The 10,206-nt window shown below is 39.0% G+C and overlaps 1 protein-coding gene across 1 annotated transcript in view; it reads right to left on the bottom strand.

Annotated features, from left to right (window-relative positions):
- LOC137032442 (polymeric immunoglobulin receptor-like) overlaps positions 1-10,206 on the bottom strand; it is a 93,218-nt gene that overhangs the window by 79,199 nt on the left and 3,813 nt on the right. The gene's annotated exons all lie outside the window — the stretch shown is intronic.

Here is a 10,206-nt window from a genome sequence, read left to right as displayed (position 1 = left end):
TATTGTGCAAAATTCACTTTTACATGGTGTTTGAACATTAATGTGTCCACCCACTCAATTTTAATCACCATAAATCATAAGCAGTGTCACAGAATAAACAGTTCCCTTGCAATACTACACAAGTACTGCGTCATTCTTCTTATTAATTAATATTAATTATTAATAAGACAAGATGCAATGGGGAAAACTCTTTTTTTTTTTTTTCTGATTCTGAAGCCTTTATACAATCACGCAGTGTTAACTGCACAGCCATTGGTTCGTGAAGTTAAAGTAAACGAACCAATGACATAACAAAATCCCAGAGCCAATGGTGAGTGAGCCTGCTCGAGCCAGCCAAAAGTGGTGGGGCATCGGGCTTTATAACCATGGCAAATTGATTCATTCTCCTTCAGTGACACAGATATGATCTCTTCACATGATCTACAAGACTTGAAACCACCTTCACTCTCAAGCAGCCGGATTTCGCCGCTGATCAGAAGCAGCTTATATCTTAACCCTAAATCCTCAGTGTTCAATGAACACTGCTCATTGTGCACACTAGAGAGTGTCAGAGTAACACTGAAGCAGTGTTGAAGTTAATGAGATTATTAAGTGATTAACTAAAGGACTGAGCATTAGTGATGAACACCTGCTGTTAACAAGCAGAAGGACAGTAGAGATAACAAGATGACCCTTGACTTTATAACATTATGCTTAAAAGACACATTTGTCTTGGTAAAAAAGCCAAAAAAAGTGAGATGTAGTGAAGAGATAAGTCTGCAACATAAGATCTAGTAAAGAAAGCTAACATTAAGCCAAGAGCCCATCTAAAGAAAACACAATGATCACCATAATAGTGACATCAAATGAAATATTTTCAATAAAACACCCAAACCTCAATAAGAACTTCTGTAGACCTTTGACACAAATCAAGTTAAACTGTTCACTAATAAGTGAAGCTGCTAGTGAATGTCTTTTTTTATCTTCAGTTGATTTCAGCTAAGATTTTTTATTATTATTTTTATTTATTTATTTATTTATTTATTTATTTATTTATTTCATTTTATTTTATTTTATTTTATTTTATTTTATTTTATTTTATTTTATTTATTTATTTATTTATTTTTTTTTTTGGGGGGGGGGTATTCACAGTCACAGGTTTTTATGTTATTTTATATTATACATGTACATTAAGTCTATTTTTGCAATTTTGTCAATATTTTCTGTATTTCCAAAATACAGGAAAAAAAAAGATGTCACCAGCCTGGGTAAAAGCTTGTTGTAGTCCCATACAAATACATTTCTTTAAAAGAAAACATCTCTCTTTGCATTGAACTTTGAGTGTTGTAACTTTGCAGATGTTTTTTTTATGCTCGAATAGAAATATTACACACTAACTAAAGTTAAAAAAGTGAATCATAATCAACCCCCCCCCCCCCTCCCCCTTTAACACACATCAGTGTTCATATGGGAACCACCAGCAGAAAGGATAAAAGGAGTGACGACAGTGAGTGAAGGATGAGAGAGGACCTGGCCTGGGACATTTACATTATTGAGGATTGTTGATAAGCGAAAGAGGCGGGAACTGAGGTGCAAAAATAAAACTCGCCACAGATAATATTACTAGAAAGAAAAAAAATCTAGCTGGGTTAGCACTGCTAAAATATTTTAATATTTTTTTTTTTTATTATTATATATTATTAAGTATTAAAAAATACAAATCACTAAAACTAAAAGAGAAATGAAAGAATGTTTTACAGATTTTAGAATTAAAGATCAGAACTCACCCATCAGTAGGAACACAAAGGCTGTTTGTGAGAAGCTCATTCCTGTGGCCACATCATTTCTCTTAAAGGTCAAGTATTCAGTATCTCCAAATGACTCTTCTATCAGAGAACTGAAATATAAATGTCTGTTTGATTCTCATCTCTCGTGATGAAAGTCAAACAACTGAGCCAACATACATTGTCTTTGTGTGTGTTTGATGTTGAGGGGCAATGTGTGTGAAAATGCATCTCTGTGAAACTCAGGAAATGAGCTCAGCTCTGAACTTTAATACTATACACTGGCCACAAGCAGTTTTGTCTGTGCAGTGAAGCTTCTTTTTTCCTTTCAGTATTTTATTTTTTTAATTTCATTACTTTTATTTATTTATTTTGTATTGTGTCGTAATGGAATGCAAACCAAAAGGACTTTGGACAATTAATAACTAAAAAAAAAAAAAAAAAAAACTTTATTGGTCATACGCTTCCTTTCATGACACATGAGAGCTTTTATAGGCCTATAAATCTTACTTTATAACAGAATGGAGAATGCATCCTTCATAAAACGTATTCCTTTCTTCCTGAATAAATGTATTAATTTAAACGTTTATATGCTCTTTAACCCTCAGGACGTGAGCTACGGACGGGGCTTATGCCAAAGAACTTTATCTTGTGATATTTTGCTTGCTGATTGGTAATAAATATCATTGTTTCGTTATCTTGCCTCCCGAGTCTTTCTAATTTCTTCATCATTTCAGTTCAGAGAATCAGTCTGAAACTCTCAGAAGTTATTCTGACTTTCTGAAACTCAAATAATACTGTTCTATTTTATCTGAGAGTAAAAAAAAGACATTTATTGCTCATCTTACATGATTCATTGTGTCTCTGTGTTTCCATGTGGTGTTCGATGAGAAAACGCCTCTTAGATTTTACCAGTAAAGTAAATAATAAAATGCATAATAAAAACAATAAAATCATTACTAATTCAATTTGTAGGTAAAAATCAGCTTTTAATAAGTAAGAAAGTAACAATAAACAAGTATTTAACCAAATATCTCTTGAGTACATTAATGTTGCATGAGATCAAAGGAAGAGAAGAAGAGCTAGTGAGATGCAAGAGCTCATGAACTTTGCCAATATTAATACTAAAGTTCAGATCAAAACAGGAAGAGTATGTTAATAATGTCAAAAAATATATTTTCTAAGAATCAGCTCTGGCCTCTTGGTTTTATATTCTGCCAGCGTAGAGAAATATTGTGGTTTAACACTATAGAAGCAGCGAGAGCCAAATACGTATCTTCACCATGTCTGGACATTTTAATATGAATATACAAGGTCCAAGCTATTGGACACTGATTCAACACAATTACAGTAATAAACAATATCATTTCTTACAGTGGCATGATTAAAGACAATTTTATCATGTCATTTCACAGTAAAACTACAATAGTAAAAAATGACTGTGATGTCAGGATCATTTTGTTGATGATTAACAGTAATGTGTAAGAAAATGACCCAAATTTCACTGTAAGTTTCTGACTAAAGTAATTTATTGTAAAATAATACTCTTTAAGCCAGTAAATTCTCATTTTACAGTGTATCACTGATACTGGCCTTCACTCATGAAATGATACCACTAAACAAATATTTACAATATACTGTCTTTAAGTTGTTTCTACATTAATTGAAATTATTACAATATAAAAATATTAAAAACTCACAACAATGTTCTTAATTGTGATTAAAAATGGCAAGGCAAGGCACATTTATTTATAAAGAATATTTCATACACAATGTAAATTCAGTGTGCTTTACATATGAAAAGGAAACAAATACGATACGAATTAAAAGATAAAATGCATTAAAACAGTTCAGTAAATACAGTGCAATCAGTTAATAAAAACAGAAATAGCAATACAAGTAGAAAATAAAAATTGATGTAAAATAATATAAGTTTAAAATAAAAAGAGGATACATAAAATACAGGGCAATCAGTTCAGACATAGCACAGCGCTCATTCAGTCATGCATGTTGGCTCGGACTTGAGGTCTAAATTTTCTAAATATTCAGTGTTGGTTCTGGGAACGTGAAGTTTTCGTTCTAGAGGAACACTTTTTATAAGGTATAATCTTCTTCAAACATTTTTTCAACTTATTTTTTATCTAACATTCAACATTGTAGGAATGTTGATTTGTAACATTCCAAGAACATAAAAATGTTCAGTTTCCTTAATGTTAGTCAAATGTTATTTAAAGGTTAGTACGATGTTCCTGAAACATTCTTTCAATCATTCAAACACCTGCTGTGAACAAACACTGAAAGAAAGAGAAATAAGAACACAAACTACAACTTTCTTCAGCCACAGCCTTAGATGAACTGAAGATAAAAGTTCTTTTTGTTTTTTTTCCAGGCTGACAATTTAATCTTAACCCTATTCCTACCCCTAAACCTAAAAATAAGTTATCCCAAAAATCAGAGGGAAATGATAGATGAATAACACTGATGTAGAAGCACCAATTCATGATTTTAAACCTAAACTTGACATAATCTATAAACTTGCCCCTCAAATCTTGATTTGAATGTTGTTCCAGGATCAACAAAAACGTTGACCCAGGAACATGTTGAACTCAGGTTATGCTTCACACACTGTGAGTGTGTCATAAGGGTCAGAAGATCTGGACTTGAGGTCAAGAGCTGCATATGTGCCTGCACTGGGATCAACGTTCTACAGGGAAACAGAGAGAAAGACTTACTATACCAAAAACAAAAAAAGGGATTTAAAACATTGTGAGTTCACGTCTCAATCAGTGTCTGTCAGTTTGATATGAGATGTTTGAGCAGTGTGATAATTTCCCAACATATGATGTAATATGACTTGAACACAAGTTGGACCAGCCATAAAAATCTAAATATATAAAAAAGCTTATTTTATTCTTTTAATAGTATTTTTCTGTGATTCTTCTTTGATCATCTCACCTCGTACTCATTTATAGATCTTCGGTTTATCCTTTTCTTCTGACTGTCAAAAACACAAACAAGTAATTTCACTGTTTCATATACAATTAATAATCAAATATCTTTATGAATTAGTTTGAAAATATATTTATGTACTTTTTATTGATAGATTTTTATTTACATTGTAAATATGACGATGATGATGATGATGATGATGATGATGATGATGATGAATAATCCTCCAGATGTCGCTGCGATCACAATCACATTCCTACCAGCACCATGATGAACTGAAAGAGGAAGATCATCATGATTAACTCTCCAAACTGATGAATGATGTGAAGATACAGGAGTGTGTTAATAAAAGCTTCACCTGTGACAGTTACAGCGTCTGATCTCTGAGATCCATGTTGATTGTGAGCCTGATGCTGCGTTCACACCGAACGCGTCTGGGGCGTTTGATTTACATGTTAAAGGGTTAGTTCATCCGAGGGGAAGTGTTTAGGGGAGTTTGCGAGTGCGTGTCTAAAACTGGAGTGGAACGCAGTCACGTCTTTAACTCATTTTGTGTGTTTAAGTTCGTCGAGGTAAGATCTCCATGGGTGAAAACATGAAGACACTGGATAGCCGCTTTATAGTACAAAATGAAGTTGTGCTTGTAAAAAAAATGAGGCACTAACACTGTTCTTCATGTTTGATACTGTAAAGCTGCTTGATTTTAAGCAATTTATTGAATAAAGTGCTATATGAAGACGTGACGTGACTGGAGTGCTACTAGCTCATGCTAACATTCCCATGCTGTTATGATCAGACACTTTTCTTATGCTTTCTATAAAAATGCTAGCAGTTCTCATTTTTGTTGTTTATTTTGTTACTGATCGAGACGGTACACAGCACATCATCTAAACATCGCTCTCAGCAGTGTGAATGGCGTCAGATGTTCAGTTACAGTATATCGCTGGTCACGCATTTCGAACTTCGTTTTACCCCTAAACGAAGAACAAAAAAGAACTTTGTTTGAAGTATATCGGGGCATTAAGCCTACATGTTGCTGAAACGCAGCACGAAAATAATGGTAAATTTGACCTGCTGGCGGTTTTAGGTATAAATGCCCCATTTTTAAATCTGGTTTTATCAAAACTATTTTTAACAACAGAGGATTGTAAATAACAGTTTTAGTAAAAGTTAATGACTGGTAGACTTTGATATTTTAATGAAAATCTGTTATGTACATTTAAAAAAACAACCATGGGTAAATTTTACACCATGGTGGTTCTAGTGTTCGGGTGCTTTCACACCTGCCTCATTTAGTTCGGTTGAATCATACCAGAGTTCGTTTGCCCCTTTGGTGCGGTTCGTTTGGGCAGGTGTGAAAGCAGCAATCGCACTCGGGTGCGCACCAAAAGCGGACCAAACAAGCGTACCGAGACCTGCTTGAAGAGGTGGTCTCGGTACGCTTTCAAACGAACTCTGGAGCGGTTCGCTTGAGATGTGAAAGCAATCGACCCAGTTAACGGACCAACGAACCAAATTATATCATTTTCATAACGGAAAATATGATATAAAAATCAGTAATGTCTGATTCTGTGAGTGAGCACATTATTTACATTATCTGAAAGCCAACGATCGCCTCTGGTGTGTAATTACACTTCTCCGTGCGAGAATGCTGTCCCGACGAAGTCTCAATTCCCGCTCTGCTTCATTATAAAATTCAAATGGTCTCTCTCGACAGACACACGGACAACAGGTCGCCTACTAGACAGCGCTGGGAAATCCAGAGATGGAGAGAGAGAGAAAGCGCGCAGGTTTGAATTTGCCGCAGCAAATATGAATGAACTGCGGGAGAGACGGCTACATTTATAAAGTGTTTGTGTATGTCTCGACAGTTACAAATAAAGCCACAATAAGCTCATGGAACTAGCTTGTCAATCATTATTTTGATGGATGACGCAGCGAAAACTCTGACCAATAAGAGGACAGTTGTACTCGCATGTGACTTGCCTGAATGCATTTTGGTACGCTTTGAAATGTTGCCATGTGAAAGCGAACCGAACCAAGAAGAAAATGCAACATTGTAACAAATTTAGTCCCTGTTTTGGAACAAAACAAGCGATCCATAGGTGTGAAAACACCCTGATTTATCCAAATGGAAAATTCTCATTTAGAAAGCAACTGTAAATATATGTGTGTGTGTGTGTGTGTGTGTGTGTGTGAAATTGATTAAAAAATATATATATATATTAAAGTGATACTGTTAGAAAAGATTCTGAATAAATCTGTTCTTTTTAACTTTTTATTAATCAGTAAATCCTGAAAATAGTATTGCAGGTTCCAAAAAATATTCAGCAGCACAACTGTTTCCAACAATGAAAATAACCGAGTATCAAATTAGCGTATTAGAATTATTTCTAAAGGATCATGCGACAATGAAGTACATAACACATAATTGCTGCAATAAAAATATATTTATTTTTACATATTTACTAAATTAATTGAAAGTGAAAAATAAATAACTTATTTCATGTTATGACCAACACAATGTTTATATTTGTTTTTATATGATACTTTTTATATAAATATTATACATTTATTTATTTATTTCCCAAAATTTCCAATAAATTCCCATAAATTCTCATAAATTCCCATAAATTCCCATAAATTCCCATAAATTACTATTAAGTTTCCAAATTGGAATATTTCCAAAATTCCCCAGGTTATGATCCCGTTGAAAGTTTCCAGAAATTAACCAGAAATTTTCCGCCCCTTTGCAACCCTACATCTGACCTTGATGTGAGGGTCCTGATTGTGAAACTCTTGATGGTTTCTTGCTTCTCTTCCTACACCACACCATCAGCATCATGAAGAAGATGATCACCATGATTACTAACCCAGCACTGACGTATATGACAGACCCTGAATGTGAGACGTGTAATGCTGCGTTCACACCAAACGCGAATAGAGCGTCAAATTCGCGTCTACCGCGTCTAGTTTGCTGCTTGAACATTTTGAATGCATTTGTGCCTAGAGTGAAACAGACGCGCGTAAAAAACAAGCGTCCGAGGCAAAATCCGCTTTTGTGGGAGGGGCAAGTGCTAGGCAGTTGTCTGTTTGCAAAATGGCTGATGTTGATCGTGCGTTCATCGAGAGAGCCACTGCTTTGTATTTACTCTGGAGAGCAGAACAGCGGCGTAGGGGTCAGCGTCGCGGGAAGGCCGCGGGTCGATAAACGTGTACGTGACTCAAAAGTGAAATGTGTATTTACAACTTACCAGGTAGCCCAATCTCCTCACCGACACTCTTCCAAGCGAGCTCCTTTTTATTCCTGTCTGAAGTATGAACTTGTGTCATAAATCTCTGGGTGACTGCTCACTGATAATATCAGTCGTTCCTCCATTTTGAATGAGTGAATCCGGGCGGGCCTGCCGCCACAGCAGCAAGCGGGCTCCTGATTGGTTAACGCGGCGCGAATTTATGCCAAAGTTCAAATTTTTCAACTCGGGCGTCAGACGCGAATTCGCGTCAAACGCGTAAATGCACAAAAAGCACCATTCGCGTCATTTGCGCGAACTAGACGTGCGAATGAGGCGAATTCGCGTCTTCCGCGCCGCGAGACCTCCAGACGCGCGTAAACGCGTCTGTACATTGACTTAACATTGAAATCATTCGCGCCAGACGCTCTATTCGCGTTTGGTGTGAACACAGCATTACACACATTTAAGCTGCGCACACACTTAACGATTGTAAGGCCGATTATGAATGTAAATTGACACTTATTGTAGAAGAGGAAAGTCAACTGCGCCATCTCCTGGACACTCTTAGGCATTTAGGTTAACAAGCATCCAGGCCACCATAGTTATCACACACCGATCACGCGAAGGGACAGCCAATCACACCACCGCATTGTAGGGAGAGTGTTTAAATAGAACCGTTAGTTTCGTTTGTACTCAGTCAGAAAGAGATGGTTTGTGTGTTTTTCTGCTGATTCCTGTCGAAGTTGTGTGCGTTAATGACCAAAAGTAAGTGTTTAAGTAAGTGTTTATTACATGCTGCTGTTGGTTAATGAAGTTTTGATGGATGAACTCGCGGTTCAGTTAGTTTCTTGTCACGTCAAAAGTGATAATACTTTTCAGTTTTATGGACGTTGTTACGTGTACTGGTGTAGAGAGACGAGGCAGATACGGATTTCCACAATACATATACTTCTTTAATATAAACAAGGCAGGAGGCACCAAACATACACTTAACATCACAGAGAACCGACAAGGAGTATATGGAGTGAGTGCAATATAAAGGGTGTTAATGAGAGAGTCCAGGTGCAGGTGATCCGTGATGATAGGGAGAAGACGAGGGAAGTGAGTGCAGGTGTGGAGAACAGGAGGATGATGGGAAATGGAGTCCAGGGGAACAAGGGATCTGTAACAGTACCTCCCCCTCCCGGTAGGCGCGTCCTCGCGCCGTAGATGTAACAACCGGGAGGGGGGCGGGCGCCCTGGAGACCTCAAACCGGAGCAGGGGGAGGAGTAGACTGGAGTGGAGGTCTCCAGGGCAGGTCCAAAAACCATGGTGGGTCAGGAGCCGTGGGCAGCCATGGTGGGTCAGGGGCCGAAGGCAGCCATGGAGGGTCAGGAGCCGAAGGCGGCCATGGAGGGTCAGGAGCCGAAGGCAGCCATGGAGGGTCAGGGGCCGAAGCCTTCGAGGCGTTGAGCCCAGGCGACGCTGAAGGACCGGCGGGAGATGGCGGAATCCACGGCTCCGCCGACCGAAGCGCAACCGGGGCTCCAGAAGGCCGCAGTGGAAGCAGGAAGACATACAACAAAACGAACACCGGGGGGAGTGAGGAGGCCAACTGAATCTGAGGGACGGAGTGACGGAGCGGAGACGGAGGAGTGTAGTCCAGAGGGGAGGGCAGGCTGACGAGTGCACAAGGTGTGAGTGGAGGCAGGATGGATACTGGTGAAGCTGGTGGACTGATGGGCAACGGTGGAGCAGAGGGAGGTTGGAGCCGGGGTGAAGGTAATCGCCCAGAGGTCTGAGGTGGAGATCTGGGCGAGGGGGCTTGAGGTGGAGGTTCAGTGTAAACATAAATGGGAGGAGGCGGGAGAGGGAGGCAGGGAGGGAAAACAGTCTTTGGGCTGGATATTACAATAACATAGTTCATAATAGGAGTGGGCTCGGCGGCGGCGGCGGCTGGAGCGGCAGGCTCGGCGGCGGCGCCTGGAGCTGAGGGCTCGTAGGCGGCGGCTGGAGCTGAGGGCTCGTAGCCGGCGGCTGGAGCTGAGGGCTCGTTCATTCCCTCAAATACAATTAAGATCCCCACAGGCACTGGAGCTGGCTCTGTGGGGACTGGAGCTGGCTCTGGAGATACTGGAGCGGGCTCTGGAGATACTGGAGCGGGCTCTGGAGATACTGGAGCGGGCTCTGCGGCAGGCTTTTTCCTCCTCTTCCGCTTTCCGGACCCAGCAGGAGAGTGTGGGCCCAGCGTGGGGCAGGAAGGAAGTTCACCGGAGGG

Source organism: Chanodichthys erythropterus, chromosome 12 (genome assembly GCF_024489055.1).
Source record: "Chanodichthys erythropterus isolate Z2021 chromosome 12, ASM2448905v1, whole genome shotgun sequence".
Lineage (NCBI taxonomy): Eukaryota > Metazoa > Chordata > Actinopteri > Cypriniformes > Xenocyprididae > Chanodichthys > Chanodichthys erythropterus.
This window is presented reverse-complemented; position numbering and strand designations above follow the sequence as displayed.